The following is an 18,501-nucleotide window of genomic DNA, read 5'->3' on the forward strand; positions in this document are numbered from 1 at the left end:
GAACAGTGAGCGACACACTGAAACTGTTTTTTTTAGATACAAATGGCCCATAGAACTGCAAGACCACACTTCTATTTCTCTGGCCTACACCAGACTATTTTCAACAGATATATTTGTGTCTGAAAAATCAGAGGCACACTTTTTTTTTTTTGGGGGGGGGGGGGGACACCAAAAGGTTAATAAGATGGGTATTTGTACATTGTGTAGGAGGAAAAAAAAAGAGGATTTAGATTAAAAAAAAGGATTTTTCCTGGCCCCCGGGACCTGGAGCTAAGTCCAGCAATTTCAGCAACAGGAGCAGCACACAGGACTGTAATGTAGCGTTTGCTGGTATAACCACTGCGTCTCCTATACAGCCTGCCTGCCTGCCTGCCTGATATACCTGGGATGGATATTAGTCCTGAGAAGGACTGCTTGTTTGATCTGGCAGCCTTTACAGACCCTACACTAACTATTTTGCAGGATATATCTCTCCCTAAATCAGCAGCGCTGTCCCTACACTGTCTGATCCGGAGCGACTGTGTCCAAGATGGCGGCACCCGGTTTTAAATACTCGAGGTGACGCTGTGCGGCAAGCCAATCACTGTAATGCCCATAAACAACATGGCTGCGGCATTACAGTGACTGGCTGGCAATCCCTGCATGTTCATTGGCTCTGTAAAGAGCGCCAAACATGCAGGGCGGAGACCCGAGCTCCCGCCCGAGAATCCCGGAAATGCTCAGTGCTCGCTGAACATCCTGAGTAGTGTGATGCTCGGGCGAGTACCGAGCAGTGTCGAGCATATTTGCTCAACACTAGTTCTAATCTCAGTGGAACCTGGGAAATTCATGCATTATGATGAAAACTGGTTCTAAAGCTTTTCTGCAAATGTATATCTAATACACATTGGTAAATTAATATCTCCTCCCTTTTCATTCCACAAGTGTGCTTAAAGTTCCATGATATCACAACAAGGACAGATTTAAAATGTTGATGAAATCTGGCTAATAATTAGCGTGCTGGATCTATTAGCTGCAAAAAGAGTGAGAAAAAAAGAAATTGCAAAACTTCTGCTCATCCAGAAGTCACTAAAGATTTTTCATGGTGTGCTAAAAGGTTCCATCGGAAAGATAATTCAAGTAGAGTTGGTGCAAATCAAAGTTCATATCCCAGTCCATCAGTCACGGCAGTGATCTGTGTTCGCTGGAAAAAAGGAGAATTTGCACCACATACCTGTTGGCACCCTCTGAGCTTAGTTTGATTGGTGGTGTAATGCACAAGTGACATCTCACCCGGCTGACTAATCAAAAGGAGATCTACAGATTCTGTTAAGCTGGTTCTACAAATACAATCCATAGATTACAGACCATTTCTGTGGGGGATAGACTTGGGAATGTGGAAATTGATCTACTCAGATAATTCGTCAAAATGTTGCATGAAGTTAAACGTAGTTGGCAGGATTTGAACCTACACGGGAAGAACCCAATGGATTTCTAGTCCATCGCCTTACCCACTCGGCCACAACTACTCAGACACTGTTTCATTCTTATGAGTTTCACACCTTTTCTTATAGCACCATGATCACTATCAGTGATTATCCTTCTGGAAGACATTTCAGAAAATGGAAGATTTCAATTGGAAACAAAATTCCAGGCCTCACTGAAATGTAAAAATCTGATTTAAAGGTATCATCAATTGGAACCTTTTACAGTTCAAGGTTTATTAAAATTCATAAGGCGGATTTAGAGTGACTTTGTTCCAAACACCTCCTGAAAAAGGCTTTGAAAATGCTCAATAGTTTGAACAGATTCATTTCCATGCAAAAAGACTTGCTGTTCATATGATCAGGTATTGAGCGTCTTTTAACCTCATTAAGTTTCCCAAAACGCCAAGCGGTTAACAGAAGTGAGCATATCATTTTTCAGGTATATTTTGCTTGCTTTATACTTGCTATACAAGTCAATGAGTAGGTTAGAAAGACCCCTGGAAGGTTCCTGAGTGACGTTCACAGCATTTTGCGAGCAAAAAAGAAACTTAAGCAAACTCATTTGATGCCCAAAACAATACTTAGAAAAACATCACCAAACTATGTTTACAAAAATGCTGGAAAACACTAAAAAGGGTGATTCAGGAAAAGAATCGCTGTCGTTTCTTGAGGCCGTTTCGGCTTGAAATCCTGGTCAGTTTCAACCATCTGGAAAAAGTGTCATGCGAACATTGGCACAAGTCATAGAGTACGATTGCTTGGTGTGACATAGATGATATGAGTTTTGCTTCATGAAGTCAAGTTTAACTTTTGAGTTAAACTTTCTTGATAGATCTTTTTGCCATGTGGATTTTAACTTTCTCTTTTTATGTTAAACCATGTGCATTGGCAAATTGAGTGTGAGCAGAAAAGATAAAACTGATATGCACAAAGAATTTCTCCGGTTCCACTGAGATTTGAACTCAGATCGTTGGATTCAGAGTCCAAAGTGCTAACCATTACACCATGGAACCACATGACCAATGAAGCTGGCTGGATTTTCTTTTGAAAACAGTAAAAGAGCATGTGTAAATAGTGGAAATGTGAGAAATTCACTCTTAATCCAGTGATCTGAGTTCTAATCTCAGTGGAACATGGGAATTCATGCATTATGATGAAAACTGGTTCTAAATCTGTTCCGCAAATGTATATCTAACACACGTTGCTAAATTAATATCTCCTCCCTTTTTATTCCACAAGTGTGCTTAAAGTTCCATGATATCACAACAAGGACAGTTTTAAAATGTTGATGAAATCTGGCTAATAATTAGCGTGCTGGATCTATCAGCTGGAAAAAGGGTGAGAAAAAAAGAAATTGCAAAACTTCTGCTCATCCAGAAGTCACTAAAGATTTTTCATGGTGTGCTAAAAGGTTCCATCGGAAAGATAATTCAAGTAGAGTTGGTGCAAATCAAAGTTCATATCCCAGTCCATCAGCCACGGCAGTGGTCTGTGTTCGCTGGAAAAAAGGAGGATTTGCACCACATACCTGATGGCACCCTCTGAGCTTTGTTTGATTGGTGGTGTGATGCACAAGTGACATCTCACCCGGCTGACTAATCAAAAGAAGATCTACAGATGCTGTTAAGCTGGTTCTACAAATACAATCCATAGATTACAGACCATTTCTGTGGGGGATAGACTTTGGAATGTGGAAATTGATCTACTCCGATAATTCTTCAAAATGTTTCATGAAGTTAAATGTAGTTGGCAGGATTTGAACCTATGCGGGAAGACCCCAATGGATTTCTAGTCCATTGCCTTAAGCAGTCGGCCACAACTACTCAAACGCTGTTTCACTTTTATGAGTTTCAAACCTTTTCTTATAGCACCATGATCAATATCAGTGATTATCCTTCTGGAAGACATTTCAGAAAATGGAAGATTTCAATTGGAAACAAAATTCCAGGCCTCACTGAAATGTAAAAATCTGATTTAAAGGTATCATCAATTGGAACCTTTTACAGATCAAGGTTTATTAAAATTCATAAGGTGGATTTAGAGTGACTTTGTTCCAAACACCTCCTGAAAAAGGCTTTGAAAATGCTCAATAGTTTGAACAGATTCATTTCCATGCAAAAAGACTTGCTGTTCATATGATCAGGTATTGAGCGTCTTTTAACCTCATTAAGTTTCCCAAAATGCCAAGCGGTTAACAGAAGTGAGCATATCATTTTTCAGGTATATTTTGCTTGCTTTATACTTGCTATACAAGTCAATGAGTAGGTTAGAAAGACCCCTGGAAGGTTCCTGAGTGACTTCACAGCATTTTGCGAGCAAAAAAGAAACTTAAACAAACTCATTTGATGCCCAAAACAATACTTAGAAAAACATCACCAAACTATGTTTACAAAAATGCTGGAAAACACTAAAAAGGGTGATTCAGGAAAAGAATCGCTGTCGTTTCTTGAGGCCGTTTCGGCTTGAAATCCTGGTCAGTTTCAACCACCTGGAAAAAATGTCATGCGAACATTGGCACAAGTCATAGAGTACGATTGCTTGGTGTGACATAGATGATATGAGTTTTGCTTCATGAAGTCAAAATTAACTTTTGAGTTAAACTTTCTTGATAGATAGATCTTTTTGCCATGTGGAATTTTACTTTCTCTTTTTATGTTAAACCATGTGCATTGGCAAATTGAGTGTGAGCAGAAAAGATAAAACCACTATGCACAAAGAAATTCTCAGGTTCCACTGAGATTTGAACTCAGATCGCTGGATTCAGAGTCCAAAGTGCTAACCATTACACCATCGAACCTCATGACCAATGAAGTTGGCTGGATTTTCTTTTGAAAACAGGAAAAGAGCATGTGTAAATAGTGGAAATGTGAGAAATTCCCTCTTAATCCAGTGATCTGAGTTCTAATCTCAGTGGAACCTAGGAATTCATGCATTATGATGAAAACTGGTTCTAAAGCTGTTCCGCAAATGTATATCTAACACATATTGCTAAATTAATATCTCCTCCCTTTTTATTCCACAAGTGTGCTTAAAGTTCCATGATATCACAACAAGGACAGTTTTAAAATGTTGATGAAATCTGGCTAATAATTAGCGTGCTGGATCTATCAGCTGGAAAAAGGGTGAGAAAAAAAGAAATTGCAAAACTTCTGCTCATCCAGAAGTCACTAAAGATTTTTCATGGTGTGCTAAAAGGTTCCATCGGAAAGATAATTCAAGTAGAGTTGGTGCAAATCAAAGTTCATATCCCAGTCCATCAGCCACGGCAGTGGTCTGTGTTCGCTGGAAAAAAGGAGGATTTGCACCACATACCTGATAGCACCCTCTGAGCTTTGTTTGATTGGTGGTGTGATGCACAATTGACATCTCACCTGGCTGACTAATCAAAAGAAGATCTACAGATGCTGTTAAGCTGGTTCTACAAATACAATCCATAGATTACAGACCATTTCTGTGGGGGATAGACTTTGGAATGTGGAAATTGATCTACTCAGATAATTTGTCAAAATGTTTCATGAAGTTGAAAGGATTTGAACCTACGCGGGAAGACCCCAATGGATTTCTAGTTCATCGCCTTAACCACTCGGCCACAACTACTCAGACACTGTTTCATTCTTATGAGTTTCACACCTTTTCTTATAGCACCATGATCAATATCAGTGATTATCCTTCTGGAAGACATTTCAGAAAATGGAAGATTTCAATTGTAAACAAAATTCCAGGCCTCACTGAAATGTAAAAATCTGATTTAAAGGTATCATCAATTGGAACCTTTTACAGTTCAAGGTTTATTAAAATTCATAAGGCGGATTTAGAGTGACTTTGTTCCAAACACCTCCTGAAAAAGGCTTTGAAAATGCTCAATAGTTTGAACAGATTCATTTCCATGCAAAAAGACTTGCTGTTCAAATGATCAGGTATTGAGCGTCTTCTATCTTCATTAAGTTTCCCAAAACGCCAAGCGGTTAACAGAAGTGAGCATATCATTTTTCAGGTATATTTTTCTTGCTTTATACTTGCTATACAAGTCAATGAGTAGGTTAGAAAGACCCCTGGAAGGTTCCTGAGTGACGTTCACAGCATTTTGCGAGCAAAAAAGAAACTTAAACAAACTCATTTGATGCCCAAAACAATACTTAGAAAAACATCACCAAACTATGTTTACAAAAATGCTGGAAAACACTAAAAAGGGTGATTCAGGAAAAGAATCGCTGTCGTTTCTTGAGGCCGTTTCGGCTTGAAATCCTGGTCAGTTTCAACCATCTGGAAAAAGTGTCATGCGAACATTGGCACAAGTCATAGAGTACGATTGCTTGGTGTGACATAGATGATATGAGTTTTGCTTCATGAAGTCAAGTTTAACTTTTGAGTTAAACTTTCTTGATAGATCTTTTTGCCATGTGGATTTTAACTTTCTCTTTTTATGTTAAACCATGTGCATTGGCAAATTGAGTGTGAGCAGAAAAGATAAAACTGATATGCACAAAGAATTTCTCCGGTTCCACTGAGATTTGAACTCAGATCGTTGGATTCAGAGTCCAAAGTGCTAACCATTACACCATGGAACCACATGACCAATGAAGCTGGCTGGATTTTCTTTTGAAAACAGTAAAAGAGCATGTGTAAATAGTGGAAATGTGAGAAATTCACTCTTAATCCAGTGATCTGAGTTCTAATCTCAGTGGAACATGGGAATTCATGCATTATGATGAAAACTGGTTCTAAATCTGTTCCGCAAATGTATATCTAACACACGTTGCTAAATTAATATCTCCTCCCTTTTTATTCCACAAGTGTGCTTAAAGTTCCATGATATCACAACAAGGACAGTTTTAAAATGTTGATGAAATCTGGCTAATAATTAGCGTGCTGGATCTATCAGCTGGAAAAAGGGTGAGAAAAAAAGAAATTGCAAAACTTCTGCTCATCCAGAAGTCACTAAAGATTTTTCATGGTGTGCTAAAAGGTTCCATCGGAAAGATAATTCAAGTAGAGTTGGTGCAAATCAAAGTTCATATCCCAGTCCATCAGCCACGGCAGTGGTCTGTGTTCGCTGGAAAAAAGGAGGATTTGCACCACATACCTGATGGCACCCTCTGAGCTTTGTTTGATTGGTGGTGTGATGCACAAGTGACATCTCACCCGGCTGACTAATCAAAAGAAGATCTACAGATGCTGTTAAGCTGGTTCTACAAATACAATCCATAGATTACAGACCATTTCTGTGGGGGATAGACTTTGGAATGTGGAAATTGATCTACTCCGATAATTCTTCAAAATGTTTCATGAAGTTAAATGTAGTTGGCAGGATTTGAACCTATGCGGGAAGACCCCAATGGATTTCTAGTCCATTGCCTTAAGCAGTCGGCCACAACTACTCAAACGCTGTTTCACTTTTATGAGTTTCAAACCTTTTCTTATAGCACCATGATCAATATCAGTGATTATCCTTCTGGAAGACATTTCAGAAAATGGAAGATTTCAATTGGAAACAAAATTCCAGGCCTCACTGAAATGTAAAAATCTGATTTAAAGGTATCATCAATTGGAACCTTTTACAGATCAAGGTTTATTAAAATTCATAAGGTGGATTTAGAGTGACTTTGTTCCAAACACCTCCTGAAAAAGGCTTTGAAAATGCTCAATAGTTTGAACAGATTCATTTCCATGCAAAAAGACTTGCTGTTCATATGATCAGGTATTGAGCGTCTTTTAACCTCATTAAGTTTCCCAAAATGCCAAGCGGTTAACAGAAGTGAGCATATCATTTTTCAGGTATATTTTGCTTGCTTTATACTTGCTATACAAGTCAATGAGTAGGTTAGAAAGACCCCTGGAAGGTTCCTGAGTGACTTCACAGCATTTTGCGAGCAAAAAAGAAACTTAAACAAACTCATTTGATGCCCAAAACAATACTTAGAAAAACATCACCAAACTATGTTTACAAAAATGCTGGAAAACACTAAAAAGGGTGATTCAGGAAAAGAATCGCTGTCGTTTCTTGAGGCCGTTTCGGCTTGAAATCCTGGTCAGTTTCAACCACCTGGAAAAAATGTCATGCGAACATTGGCACAAGTCATAGAGTACGATTGCTTGGTGTGACATAGATGATATGAGTTTTGCTTCATGAAGTCAAAATTAACTTTTGAGTTAAACTTTCTTGATAGATAGATCTTTTTGCCATGTGGAATTTTACTTTCTCTTTTTATGTTAAACCATGTGCATTGGCAAATTGAGTGTGAGCAGAAAAGATAAAACCACTATGCACAAAGAAATTCTCAGGTTCCACTGAGATTTGAACTCAGATCGCTGGATTCAGAGTCCAAAGTGCTAACCATTACACCATCGAACCTCATGACCAATGAAGTTGGCTGGATTTTCTTTTGAAAACAGGAAAAGAGCATGTGTAAATAGTGGAAATGTGAGAAATTCCCTCTTAATCCAGTGATCTGAGTTCTAATCTCAGTGGAACCTAGGAATTCATGCATTATGATGAAAACTGGTTCTAAAGCTGTTCCGCAAATGTATATCTAACACATATTGCTAAATTAATATCTCCTCCCTTTTTATTCCACAAGTGTGCTTAAAGTTCCATGATATCACAACAAGGACAGTTTTAAAATGTTGATGAAATCTGGCTAATAATTAGCGTGCTGGATCTATCAGCTGGAAAAAGGGTGAGAAAAAAAGAAATTGCAAAACTTCTGCTCATCCAGAAGTCACTAAAGATTTTTCATGGTGTGCTAAAAGGTTCCATCGGAAAGATAATTCAAGTAGAGTTGGTGCAAATCAAAGTTCATATCCCAGTCCATCAGCCACGGCAGTGGTCTGTGTTCGCTGGAAAAAAGGAGGATTTGCACCACATACCTGATAGCACCCTCTGAGCTTTGTTTGATTGGTGGTGTGATGCACAATTGACATCTCACCTGGCTGACTAATCAAAAGAAGATCTACAGATGCTGTTAAGCTGGTTCTACAAATACAATCCATAGATTACAGACCATTTCTGTGGGGGATAGACTTTGGAATGTGGAAATTGATCTACTCAGATAATTTGTCAAAATGTTTCATGAAGTTGAAAGGATTTGAACCTACGCGGGAAGACCCCAATGGATTTCTAGTTCATCGCCTTAACCACTCGGCCACAACTACTCAGACACTGTTTCATTCTTATGAGTTTCACACCTTTTCTTATAGCACCATGATCAATATCAGTGATTATCCTTCTGGAAGACATTTCAGAAAATGGAAGATTTCAATTGTAAACAAAATTCCAGGCCTCACTGAAATGTAAAAATCTGATTTAAAGGTATCATCAATTGGAACCTTTTACAGTTCAAGGTTTATTAAAATTCATAAGGCGGATTTAGAGTGACTTTGTTCCAAACACCTCCTGAAAAAGGCTTTGAAAATGCTCAATAGTTTGAACAGATTCATTTCCATGCAAAAAGACTTGCTGTTCAAATGATCAGGTATTGAGCGTCTTCTATCCTCATTAAGTTTCCCAAAACGCCAAGCGGTTAACAGAAGTGAGCATGTCATTTTTCAGGTATATTTTTCTTGCTTTATACTTGCTATACAAGTCAATGAGTAGGTTAGAAAGACCCCTGGAAGGTTCCTGAGTGACGTTCACAGCATTTTGCGAGCAAAAAAGAAACTTAAACAAACTCATTTGATGCCCAAAACAATACTTAGAAAAACATCACCAAACTATGTTTACAAAAATGCTGGAAAACACTAAAAAGACTAATTCAGGAAAAGAATCGCTGTCGTTTCTTGAGGCTGTTTCGGCTTGAAATCCTGGTCAGTTTCAACCACCTGGAAAAAGTGTCATGCGAACATTGTCACAAGTCATAGAGTACAATTGCTTGGTGTGACATAGATGATATGAGTTTTGCTTCATGAAGTTTTGCTTTCTTGATAGATAGATCTTTTTGCCTTTTGGATTTTAACTTTCTCTTTTTATGTTAAACCATGTGCATTGGCAAATTGAGTGTGAGCAGAAAAGATAAAACTGCTATGCACAAAGAATTTCTCAGGTTCCACTGAGATTTGAACTCAGATCGTTGGATTCAGAGTCCAAAGTGCTAACCATTACACCATGGAACCACATGACCAATGAAGCTGGCTGGATTTTCTTTTGAAAACAGTAAAAGAGCATGTGTAAATAGTGGAAATGTGAGAAATTCACTCTTAATCCAGTGATCTGAGTTCTAATCTCAGTGGAACCTGGGAATTCATGCATTATGATGAAAACTGGTTCTAAATCTGTTCCGCAAATGTATATCTAACACACATTGCTAAATTAATATCTCCTCTCTTTTTATTCCACAAGTGTGCTTAAAGTTCCATGATATCACAACAAGGACAGTTTTAAAATGTTGATGAAATCTGGCTAATAATTAGCGTGCTGGATCTATCAGCTGGAAAAAGGGTGAGAAAAAAAGAAATTGCAAAACTTCTGCTCATCCAGAAGTCACTAAAGATTTTTCATGGTGTGCTAAAAGGTTCCATCGGAAAGATAATTCAAGTAGAGTTGGAGCAAATCAAAGTTCATATCCCAGTCCATCAGCCACGGCAGTGGTCTGTGTTCGCTGGAAAAAAGGAGGATTTGCACCACATACCTGATGGCACCCTCTGAGCTTTGTTTGATTGGTGGTGTGATGCACAAGTGACATCTCACCCGGCTGACTAATCAAAAGAAGATCTACAGATGCTGTTAAGCTGGTTCTTCAAATACAATCCATAGATTACAGACCATTTCTGTGGGGGATAGACTTTGGAATGTGGAAATTGATCTACTCAGATAATTCGTCAAAATGTTTCATGAAGTTAAACATAGTTGGCAGGATTTGAACCTATGTGGGAAGACCCCAATGGATATCTAGTCCATCACCTTAACCACTCGGCCACAACTACTCAAATGCTGTTTCACTTTTATGAGTTTCAAACCTTTTTTTATAGCACCATGATCAATATCAGTGATTATCCTTCTGGAAGACATTTCAGAAAATGGAAGATTTCAATTGTAAACAAAATTCCAGGCCTCACTGAAATGTAAAAATCTGATTTAAAGGTATCATCAATTGGAACCTTTTACAGTTCAAGGTTTATTAAAATTCATAAGGCGGATTTAGAGTGACTTTGTTCCAAACACCTCCTGAAAAAGGCTTTGAAAATGCTCAATAGTTTGAACAGATTCATTTCCATGCAAAAAGACTTGCTGTTCAAATGATCAGGTATTGAGCGTCTTTTATCCTCATTAAGTTTCCCAAAATGCCAAGCGGTTAACAGAAGTGAGCATATCATTTTTCAGGTATATTTTGCTTGCTTTATACTTGCTATACAAGTCAATGAGTAGGTTAGAAAGACCCCTGGAAGGTTCCTGAGTGACGTTCACAGCATTTTGCGAGCAAAAAAGAAACTTAAACAAACTCATTTGATGCCCAAAACAATACTTAGAAAAACATCACCAAACTATGTTTACAAAAATGCTGGAAAACACTAAAAAGGGTAATTCAGGAAAAGAATCGCTGTCGTTTCTTGAGGCCGTTTCGGCTTGAAATCCTGGTCAGTTTCAACCACCTGGAAAAAGTGTCATGCGAACATTGGCACAAGTCATAGAGTATAATTGCTTGGTGTGACATAGATGATATGAGTTTTGCTTCATGAAGTCAAGTTTAACTTTTGAGTTAAACTTTCTTGATAGATAGATCTTTTTGCCATGTGGATTTTAACTTTCTCTTTTTATGTTAAACCATGTGCATTGGCAAATTGAGTGTGAGCAGAAAAGATAAAACCACTATGCACAAAGAAATTCTCAGGTTCCACTGAGATTTGAACTCAGATTGCTGGATTCAGAGTCCAAAGTGCTAACCATTACACCATGGAACCTCATGAACAATGAAGCTGGCTGGATTTTCTTTTGAAAACAGTAAAAGAGCATGTGTAAATAGTGGAAATGTGAGAAATTCACTCTTAATCCAGTGATCTGAGTTCTAATCTCAGTGGAACTTGGGAATTCATGCATTATGATGAAAACTGGTTCTAAAGCTGTTCCGCAAATGTATATCTAACACATATTGCTAAATTAATATCTCCTCCCTTTTTATTCCACAAGTGTGCTTAAAGTTCCATGATATCACAACAAGGACAGTTTTAAAATGTTGATGAAATCTGGCTAATAATTAGCGTGCTGGATCTATCAGCTGGAAAAAGGCTGAGAAAAAAAGAAATTGCAAAACTTCTGCTCATCCAGAAGTCACTAAAGATTTTTCATGGTGTGCTAAAAGGTTCCATCGGAAAGATAATTCAAGTAGAGTTGGTGCAAATCAAAGTTCATATCCCAGTCCATCAGCCACGGCAGTGGTCTGTGTTCGCTGGAAAAAAGGAGGATTTGCACCACATACCTGATGGCACCCTCTGAGCTTTGTTTGATTGGTGGTGTGATTCACAATTGACATCTCACCCGGCTGACTAATCAAAAGAAGATCTACCGATGCTGTTAAGCTGGTTCTACAAATACAATGCATAGATTACAGACCATTTCTGTGGGGGATAGACTTGGGAATGTGGAAATTGATCTACTCAGATAATTCATCAAGATGTTACATGAAGTTAAACGTAGTTGGCAGGATTTGAACTTACGCGGGAAGACCCCAATGGATTTCTAGTTCATCGCCTTAACCACTTGGCCACAACTACTCAGACACTGCTTCATTCTTATGAGTTTCACACCTTTTCTTATAGCACCATGTTCAATATCAGTGATTATCCTTCTGGAAGACATTTCAGAAAATGGAAGATTTCAATTGGAAACAAAATTCCAGGCCTCACTGAAATGTAAAAATCTGATTTAAAGGTATCATCAATTGGAAACTTTTACAGTTCAAGGTTTATTAAAATTCATAAGGCGGATTTAGAGTGACTTTGTCACAAACACCTCCTGAAAAAGGCTTTGAAAATGCTCAATAGTTTGAACAGATACATTTCCATGCCAATAGACTTGCAGTTCATATGATCAGGTATTGATCGTCTTTTAACCTCATTAAGTTTCCCAAAACGCCAAGCGGTTAACAGAAGTGAGCATATCATTTTTCAGGTATATTTTGCTTGCTTTATACTTGCTATACAAGTCAATGAGTAGGTTAGAAAGACCCCTGGAAGGTTCCTGAGTGACGTTCACAGCATTTTGCGAGCAAAAAAGAAACTTAAGCAAACTCATTTGATGCCCAAAACAATACTTAGAAAAACATCACCAAACTATGTTTACAAAAATGCTGGAAAATACTAAAAAGGGTGATTCAGGAAAAGAATCGCTGTCGTTTCTTGAGTCCGTTTCGGCTTGAAATCCTGGTCAGTTTCAACCACATGGAAAAAGTGTCATGCGAACATTTGCACAAGTCATAGACTACGATTGCTTGGTGTGACATAGATGATATGAGTTTTGCTTCATGAAGTCAAGTTTAACTTTTGAGTTAAACTTTCTTGATAGATAGATCTTTTTGCCATGTAGATTTTAACTTTCTCTTTTTATGTTAAACCATGTGCATTGGCAAATTGAGTGTGAGCAGAAAAGATAAAACTGCTATGCACAAAGAAGTTCTCAGGTTCAACTGAGCTTTGAACTCAGATCACTGGATTCAGAATCCAGAGTGCTAACCATTACAACATAAAACCACATGACCAACGAAGCTGGCTGGATTTTCTTTTGAAAACAGTAAAAGAGCATGTGTAAATAGTGGAAATGTGAGAAATTCCCTCTTAATCCAGTGATCTGAGTTCTAATCTCAGTGGAAAGTAGGAATTCATGCATTATGATGAAAACTGGTTCTAAAGCTGTTCCGCAAATGTATATCTAACACATATTGCTAAATTAATATCTCCTCCCTTTTTATTCCACAAGTGTGCTTAAAGTTCCATGATATCACAACAAGGACAGTTTTAAAATGTTGATGAAATCTGGCTAATAATTAGCGTGCTGGATCTATCAGCTGGAAAAAGGGTGAGAAAAAAAGAAATTGCAAAACTTCTGCTCATCCAGAAGTCACTAAAGATTTTTCATGGTGTGCTAAAAGGTTCCATCGGAAAGATAATTCAAGTAGAGTTGGTGCAAATCAAAGTTCATATCCCAGTCCATCAGCCACGGCAGTGGTCTGTGTTCGCTGGAAAAAAGGAGGATTTGCACCACACACCTGATGGCACCCTCTGAGCTTTGTTTGATTGGTGGTGTGATGCACAATTGACATCTCACCTGGCTGACTAATCAAAAGAAGATCTACAGATGCTGTTAAGCTGGTTCTACAAATACAATCCATAGATTACAGACCATTTCTGTGGGGGATAGACTTTGTAATGTGGAAATTGATCTACTCAGATAATTTGTCAAAATGTTTCATGAAGTTGAATGTAGTAGGCAGGATTTGAACCTACGCGGGAAGACCCCAATGGATTTCTAGTTCATCGCCTTAACCACTCGGCCACAACTACTCAGACACTGTTTCATTCTTATGAGTTTCACACCTTTTCTTATAGCACCATGATCAATATCAGTGATTATCCTTCTGGAAGACATTTCAGAAAATGGAAGATTTCAATTGTAAACAAAATTCCAGGCCTCACTGAAATGTAAAAATCTGATTTAAAGGTATCATCAATTGGAACCTTTTACAGTTCAAGGTTTATTAAAATTCATAAGGCGGATTTAGAGTGACTTTGTTCCAAACACCTCCTGAAAAAGGCTTTGAAAATGCTCAATAGTTTGAACAGATTCATTTCCATGCAAAAAGACTTGCTGTTCAAATGATCAGGTATTGAGCGTCTTTTATCCTCATTAAGTTTCCCAAAATACCAAGCGGTTAACAGAAGTGAGCATATCATTTTTCAGGTATATTTTGCTTGCTTTATACTTGCTATACAAGTCAATGAGTAGGTTAGAAAGACCCCTGGAAGGTTCCTGAGTGACGTTCACAGCATTTTGCGAGCAAAAAAGAAACTTAAGCAAACTCATTTGATGCCCAAAACAATACTTAGAAAAACATCACCAAACTATGTTTACAAAAATGCTGGAAAACACTAAAAAGGGTGATTCAGGAAAAGAATCGCTGTCGTTTCTTGAGGCCGTTTCGGCTTGAAATCCTGGTCAGTTTCAACCACCTGGAAAAAGTGTCATGCGAACATTGGCACAAGTCATAGAGTACGATTGCTTGGTGTGACATAGATGATATGAGTTTTGCTTCATGAAGTCAAGTTTAACTTTTGAGTTAAACTTTATTCATAGATAGATCTTTTTGCCATGTGGATTTTAACTTTCTCTTTTTATGTTAAACCATGTGCATTGGCAAATTGAGTGTGAGCAGAAAAGATAAAACTGCCACGCACTAAGAATTTCTCAGGTTCCACTGAGATTTGAACTCAGATCGTTGGATCCAGAGTCCAAGGTCCTAACCATTACGCCATGGAACCACATGATCAATGAAGCTGGCTGGATTTTCTTTTGAAAACAGTAAAAGAGCATGTGTAAATAGTGGAAATGTGAGAAATTCACTCATAATCCAGTGATCTGAGTTCTAACCTCAGTGGAACCTGGGAATTCATGCATTATGATGAAAACTGGTTCTAAAGCTGTTCCGCAAATGTATATCTAACACACATTGCTAAATTAATATCTCCTCCCTTTTTATTCCACAAGTGTGCTTAAAGTTCCATGATATCACAACAAGGACAGTTTTAAAATGTTGATGAAATCTGGCTAATAATTAGCGTGCTGGATCTATCAGCTGGAAAAAGGGTGAGAAAAAAAGAAATTGCAAAACTTCTGCTCATCCAGAAGTCACTAAAGATTTTTCATGGTGTGCTAAAAGGTTCCATCGGAAAGATAATTCAAGTAGAGTTGGTGCAAATCAAAGTTCATATCCCAGTCCATCAGCCACGGCAGTGGTCTGTGTTCGCTGGAAAAAAGGAGGATTTGCACCACATACCTGATGGCACCCTCTGAGCTTTGTTTGATTGGTGGTGTGATGCACAAGTGACATCTCACCCGGCTGACTAATCAAAAGAAGATCTACAGATGCTGTTAAGCTGGTTCTACAAATACAATCCATAGATTACAGACCATTTCTGTGGGGGATAGACTTGGGAATGTGGAAATTGATCTACTCAGAAAATTCGTCAAAATGTTACATGAAGTTAAACGTAGTTGGCAGGATTTGAACCTACGTGGGAAGACCCCAATGGATTTCTAGTCCATCGCCTTAACCACTCAGCCACAACTACTCTGACACTGTTTCATTCTTATGAGTTTCACACCTTTTCTTATAGCACCATGATCAATATCAGTGATTATCCTTCTGGAAGACATTTCAGAAAATGGAAGATTTCAATTGGAAACAAAATTCCAGGCCTCACTGAAATGTAAAAATCTGATTTAAAGGTATCATCAATTGGAACCTTTTACAGTTCAAGGTTTATTAAAATTAATAAGGCGGATTTAGAGTGACTTTGTTCCAAACACCTCCTGAAAAAGGCTTTGAAAATGCTCAATAGTTTGAACAGATTCATTTCCATGCAAAAAGACTTGCTGTTCATATGATCAGGTATTGAGCGTCTTTTAACCTCATTAAGTTTCCCAAAATGCCAAGCGGTTAACAGAAGTGAGCATATCATTTTTCAGGTATATTTTGCTTGCTTTATACTTGCTATACAAGTCAATGAGTAGGTTAGAAAGACCCCTGGAAGGTTCCTGAGTGACGTTCACAGCATTTTGCTAGCAAAAAAGAAACTTAAACAAACTCATTTGATGCCCAAAACAATACTTAGAAAAACATCACCAAACTATGTTTACAAAGATGCTGGAAAACACTAAAAAGGGTGATTCAGGAAAAGAATCGTTGTCGTTTCTTGAGGCCGTTTCGGCTTGAAATCCTGGTCAGTTTCAACCACCTTGAAAAAGTGTCATGCGAACATTGGCACAAGTCATAGAGTACGATTGCTTGGTGTGACATAGATGATATGAGTTTTGCTTCATGAAGTCAAGTTTAACTTTTGAGTTAAACTTTATTCATAGATAGATCTTTTTGCCATGTGGATTTTAACTTTCTCTTTTTATGTTAAACCATGTGCATTGGCAAATTGAGTGTGAGCAGAAAAGATAAAACTGCCACGCACTAAGAATTTCTCGGGTTCCACTGAGATTTGAACTCAGATCGTTGGATCCAGAGTCCAAAGTCCTAACCATTACACCATGGAACCACATGACCAATGAAGCTGGCTGGATTTTCTTTTGAAAACAGTAAAAGAGCATGTGTAAATAGTGGAAATGTGAGAAATTCACTCATAATCCAGTGATCTGAGTTCTAACCTCAGTGGAATCTGGGAATTCATGCATTATGATGAAAACTGGTTCTAAAGCTGTTCCGCAAATGTATATCTAACACACATTGCTAAATTAATATCTCCTCCCTTTTTATTCCACAAGTGTGCTTAAAGTTCCATGATATCACAACAAGGACAGTTTTAAAATGTTGATGAAATCTGGATAATAATTAGCGTGCTGGATCTATCAGCTGGAAAAAGGGTGAGAAAAAAAGAAATTGCAAAACTTCTGCTCATCCAGAAGTCACTAAAGATTTTTCATGGTGTGCTAAAAGGTTCCATCGGAAAGATAATTCAAGTAGAGTTGGTGCAAATCAAAGTTCATATCCCAGTCCATCAGCCACGGCAGTGATCTGTGTTCGCTGGAAAAAAGGAGGATTTGCACCACATACCTGATGGCACCCTCTGAGCTTTGTTTGATTGGTGGTGTGATGCACAAGTGACATCTCACCCGGCTGACTAATCAAAAGAAGATCTACAGATGCTGTTAAGCTGGTTCTACAAATACAATCCATAGATTACAGACCATTTCTGTGGGGGATAGACTTGGGAATGTGGAAATTGATCTACTCAGATAATTCGTCAAAATGTTACATGAAGTTAAACGTAGTTGGCAGGATTTGAACCTACGTGGGAAGACCCCAATGGATTTCTAGTCCATCGCCTTAACCACTCAGCCACAACTACTCTGACACTGTTTCATTCTTATGAGTTTCACACCTTTTCTTATAGCACCATGATCAATATCAGTGATTATCCTTCTGGAAGACATTTCAGAAAATGGAAGATTTCAATTGGAAACAAAATTCCAGGCCTCACTGAAATGTAAAAATCTGATTTAAAGGTATCATCAATTGGAACCTTTTACAGTTCAAGGTTTATTAAAATTAATAAGGCGGATTTAGAGTGACTTTGTTCCAAACACCTCCTGAAAAAGGCTTTGAAAATGCTCAATAGTTTGAACAGATTCATTTCCATGCAAAAAGACTTGCTGTTCATATGATCAGCTATTGAGCGTCTTTTAACCTCATTAAGTTTCCCAAAATGCCAAGCGGTTAACAGAAGTGAGCATATCATTTTTCAGGTATATTTTGCTTGCTTTATACTTGCTATACAAGTCAATGAGTAGGTTAGAAAGACCCCTGGAAGGTTCCTGAGTGACGTTCACAGCATTTTGCTAGCAAAAAAGAAACTTAAACAAACTCATTTGATGCCCAAAGCAATACTTAGAAAAACATCACCAAACTATGTTTACAAAGATGCTGGAAAACACTAAAAAGGGTGATTCAGGAAAAGAATCGCTGTCGTTTCTTGAGGCCGTTTCGGCTTGAAATCCTGGTCAGTTTCAACCACCTTGAAAAAGTGTCATACGAACATTGGCACAAGTCATAGAGTACGATTGCTTGGTGTGACATAGATGATATGAGTTTTGCTTCATGAAGTCAAGTTTAACTTTTGAGTTAAACTTTCTTGATAGATAGATCTTTTTGCCATGTGGATTTTAACTTTCTCTTTTTATGTTAAACCATGTGCATTGGCAAATTGAGTGTGAGCAGAAAAGATAAAACCACTAAGCTTAAAGAATTTCTCAGGTTCCACTGAGATTTGAACTCAGGTCGCTGGATTCAGAGACCAGAGTGCTAACCATTACACCATAGAACCA

General features: G+C 38.0%; 13 non-coding genes across 13 annotated transcripts; all 13 read right to left on the reverse strand.

Moving 5' to 3' along the window:
* Positions 1-1,426: 1,426 nt before the first annotated feature.
* On the reverse strand, positions 1,427-1,508 carry TRNAS-AGA (transfer RNA serine (anticodon AGA)). The gene has a single exon. It is a non-coding gene; the product is annotated as a tRNA-Ser (tRNA).
* An 899-nt stretch (positions 1,509-2,407) lies between these two features.
* On the reverse strand, positions 2,408-2,479 carry TRNAQ-CUG (transfer RNA glutamine (anticodon CUG)). Its single transcript has one exon. It is a non-coding gene; the product is annotated as a tRNA-Gln (tRNA).
* A 1,712-nt stretch (positions 2,480-4,191) lies between these two features.
* Positions 4,192-4,263, reverse strand: TRNAQ-CUG (transfer RNA glutamine (anticodon CUG)). Its single transcript has one exon. It is a non-coding gene; the product is annotated as a tRNA-Gln (tRNA).
* A 1,699-nt stretch (positions 4,264-5,962) lies between these two features.
* On the reverse strand, positions 5,963-6,034 carry TRNAQ-CUG (transfer RNA glutamine (anticodon CUG)). Its single transcript has one exon. It is a non-coding gene; the product is annotated as a tRNA-Gln (tRNA).
* A 1,712-nt stretch (positions 6,035-7,746) lies between these two features.
* On the reverse strand, positions 7,747-7,818 carry TRNAQ-CUG (transfer RNA glutamine (anticodon CUG)). Its single transcript has one exon. It is a non-coding gene; the product is annotated as a tRNA-Gln (tRNA).
* A 1,685-nt stretch (positions 7,819-9,503) lies between these two features.
* On the reverse strand, positions 9,504-9,575 carry TRNAQ-CUG (transfer RNA glutamine (anticodon CUG)). The gene has a single exon. It is a non-coding gene; the product is annotated as a tRNA-Gln (tRNA).
* A 1,713-nt stretch (positions 9,576-11,288) lies between these two features.
* TRNAQ-CUG (transfer RNA glutamine (anticodon CUG)) lies at positions 11,289-11,360 on the reverse strand. Its single transcript has one exon. It is a non-coding gene; the product is annotated as a tRNA-Gln (tRNA).
* A 728-nt stretch (positions 11,361-12,088) lies between these two features.
* TRNAS-AGA (transfer RNA serine (anticodon AGA)) lies at positions 12,089-12,170 on the reverse strand. Its single transcript has one exon. It is a non-coding gene; the product is annotated as a tRNA-Ser (tRNA).
* Positions 12,171-13,873: 1,703 nt separating this feature from the next.
* TRNAS-AGA (transfer RNA serine (anticodon AGA)) lies at positions 13,874-13,955 on the reverse strand. Its single transcript has one exon. It is a non-coding gene; the product is annotated as a tRNA-Ser (tRNA).
* A 1,703-nt stretch (positions 13,956-15,658) lies between these two features.
* TRNAS-AGA (transfer RNA serine (anticodon AGA)) lies at positions 15,659-15,740 on the reverse strand. The gene has a single exon. It is a non-coding gene; the product is annotated as a tRNA-Ser (tRNA).
* Positions 15,741-16,643: 903 nt separating this feature from the next.
* On the reverse strand, positions 16,644-16,715 carry TRNAQ-CUG (transfer RNA glutamine (anticodon CUG)). The gene has a single exon. It is a non-coding gene; the product is annotated as a tRNA-Gln (tRNA).
* Positions 16,716-17,443: 728 nt separating this feature from the next.
* Positions 17,444-17,525, reverse strand: TRNAS-AGA (transfer RNA serine (anticodon AGA)). The gene has a single exon. It is a non-coding gene; the product is annotated as a tRNA-Ser (tRNA).
* A 903-nt stretch (positions 17,526-18,428) lies between these two features.
* Positions 18,429-18,500, reverse strand: TRNAQ-CUG (transfer RNA glutamine (anticodon CUG)). Its single transcript has one exon. It is a non-coding gene; the product is annotated as a tRNA-Gln (tRNA).
* Position 18,501: the final 1 nt, after the last annotated feature.

Source organism: Phyllobates terribilis, unplaced genomic scaffold (genome assembly GCF_046119375.1).
Source record: "Phyllobates terribilis strain yellow unplaced genomic scaffold, ASM4611937v1 Scaffold_13__5_contigs__length_258822181, whole genome shotgun sequence".
Taxonomy (NCBI): Eukaryota; Metazoa; Chordata; class Amphibia; order Anura; family Dendrobatidae; genus Phyllobates; species Phyllobates terribilis.